This window comes from Portunus trituberculatus, chromosome 50 (genome assembly GCF_017591435.1).
Source record: "Portunus trituberculatus isolate SZX2019 chromosome 50, ASM1759143v1, whole genome shotgun sequence".
Lineage (NCBI taxonomy): Eukaryota > Metazoa > Arthropoda > Malacostraca > Decapoda > Portunidae > Portunus > Portunus trituberculatus.
This window is the reverse complement of record NC_059304.1, coordinates 635,001-637,500: the sequence shown is the minus strand read 5'-3', so window position 1 is coordinate 637,500 and position 2,500 is coordinate 635,001. Positions and strand designations below refer to the sequence as shown.

Genomic DNA, 2,500 nt, shown 5'->3' with positions numbered 1-2,500 from the left:
ACGACAAACCCTCTCTTTTGCTTTTTCCTTGCTCCTTATGAGGCTTTTGGGAGTGGACCGCTTATTTCCTCCATATTCTTCATAGAGTCACCATGCCCGATGGTGATTTTTTTTATCTTCTTGTAGTGGCTTCCGGGACTGCCCCTTTAACACAATCCCCAGACTTTCCTGCCTTTGGGGACCTGGCTGTATCCATGACTTCGACTAAAGACCTCATTCTCACTCAACTCCCCCCTTCCTCTCGTCCCCGCTTCCTACCTTTCTGCCTAGCGCCCCCCCTCTTTCTTCTTCCTAATATCTTGCTGTCCCCTCTGCCCTTATAACCACTCTTCAATCCTATACCCCACAAAAGCCTCAACCCCACCCTCTTCAACATTCAGTAGCTTCCCTGCCTCGTACTTCTACTCTCAAAACTACAAACTCCTCTTCACGCCCTCGCTCCTTCATCCTCTCTCAACAGATCTCTCCACTGGACCCCTTTAGCTCCCAGTGCTGAGACAGATATTTCCACATCCCCATGACTGGCCAATACATGCTAACTGCTTGAAGTTGAAGCTTCAAACAGGGCCTCACCCTAAAAGAAGCACGGATTGAAACCCGTCGTTTAGGCTTCTCTCCTCAACCTGCAACACGGTTCTTCAACAAAACTCCTTCCACTACCACATCCCATGTAACCTGCCCCACTTCTATTCCTGCTAGCCTCTCCTTCTCTTCCTCCATATCCTTCTTCTCCACACTCTCCTCCTCCACATGCACGTCTCTATCCTTCTCATCCATATATGTTACTCCACTTACCTCCACCCTTACTTCAACATCAAACCCTTTCTTAATGTTGAACCCTGAATCCTCATTCTCTCTTTCTTCATCCTCCCACCTTCCTCTCCCACAGCGTTCTCGCACACACCGAACCAAGCGATCCCTTTCCTCCGCAACCTCAGACTCCCCCATCAGGGCCCCGCATTTCCACACTCTCTATAACATCTCCTCCTTACCCCCATCAAAGAAGACTTTCACTCCCCATGATTTCCATTCCACTCCACTTGAGACACAAAAACACACTACGACAGAGATTCATCATTCCCGCAATATCTTTCTCTAATTTCTCAATCACCCTCTGGCACTAAAATCATACCACAGCAAAAGCTCACAGTCCACCTCAAAACCTTCCTCCCACTCCCATACCATTGTCAGCCACTAAACACCTGCAGTTCTCACCCCCCCCCCTCACTGATCTCCTATTGAAACTATGGAGGCCATTAAAACCTTTATAGCTCAGTCGGAGGCGGTGACTTAGTGGATAAGATGGTGAGCGTGGGATCGGGCAGACGTCCACGCGTAGGTTCGAATCTCACCACATACCACTTTGAAGCTATGCCATTTCTCAAGTGGTTTAAAGTTACCTACATGTCACCATGATACCCAGGTTCTAAGTGGTTACACCAAAGATGCGCTTGGGTGGTGATGTGGGCCCTAATATGGGTACCACTATAAATAAAATTACCTGCGCCACTAATGGGCGGAAGCTTAACGGCGCTTCCCATATATACTCTTCAAGGCGCTACAGGCCTTAACATAAGAAAAAAAGTCTTCTCTCTTTCTCCCTTACCTCTTAATTCTCAATTCATCTCTCTCCCTACTACTGCTTCCTCCCCTTCCCATTCTACTAGTTCGTTTTTAACTACCCGAACTGTGCTCCTTGACCTTCCGTTACGAGAATCTATAAAATTCATATCCCCTTTCTCTCCAGATCACTCTCTACTTAACCGTACTCCCTTTATTTCTGATTCCTCCCTCCCCCTCTTCTTCCAGACTATAGATCAGCTCCCACACCCATCACCAGCTCAACAATTCCAACCATTATCACATCTCGCTAATTTCTTTCTTTCCTATAATGGCCTCAATATCTGATCTTCAGTGTAATATAAATGGCCTTTGTACCCATAAAAATGACCTTCGTGACTTTATTTCAGAATATAACCCCAAAATAATTTGCCTACAAGAAACCTTTTTAACCTAACCACCTATACCTATTCCTAACTATTAATTCCTATATTCTTCTCACTTCTCTGCATCTTCCATTTTGATGCATCATAAAACACTCTACATTCAACCAAATATTACAACTACTATTCCTTGCACTCTAGCACGAATCTTTATCCAACGCTGGATTACAGTAATATCAATCTACTTTTCACCTTCACATAACATTAACTTTACTACCTACAATAACCTCCTCTCCCAGCTCACTCCTCCCTCTCACATATCGTCCTCACCTACCCAAAGTACATTACAGCACGTACTGCAGCTTTCCACATTTAACCTCCCTTTCCTGCCTCCTCATCTCGAAGACGTCCTAAAAGAATCACGGTACTTTCACCCAGATAAGATCATCTTTTTCTTAAAACAATCTAATCTCCTCCACTCATTATGAACACCTACTCTAGCAACCTTATCATACCAACACCCTAGATGACATAACAATAACGGTATCCACACACCA

The 2,500-nt window shown here is 45.1% G+C and overlaps 1 protein-coding gene across 2 annotated transcripts in view; it reads left to right on the top strand.

The window, feature by feature from the left end:
• Positions 1 to 2,500, top strand: part of LOC123500169 (gamma-aminobutyric acid receptor subunit beta-like) — a 61,536-nt gene that overhangs the window by 51,574 nt on the left and 7,462 nt on the right. The gene's annotated exons all lie outside the window — the stretch shown is intronic.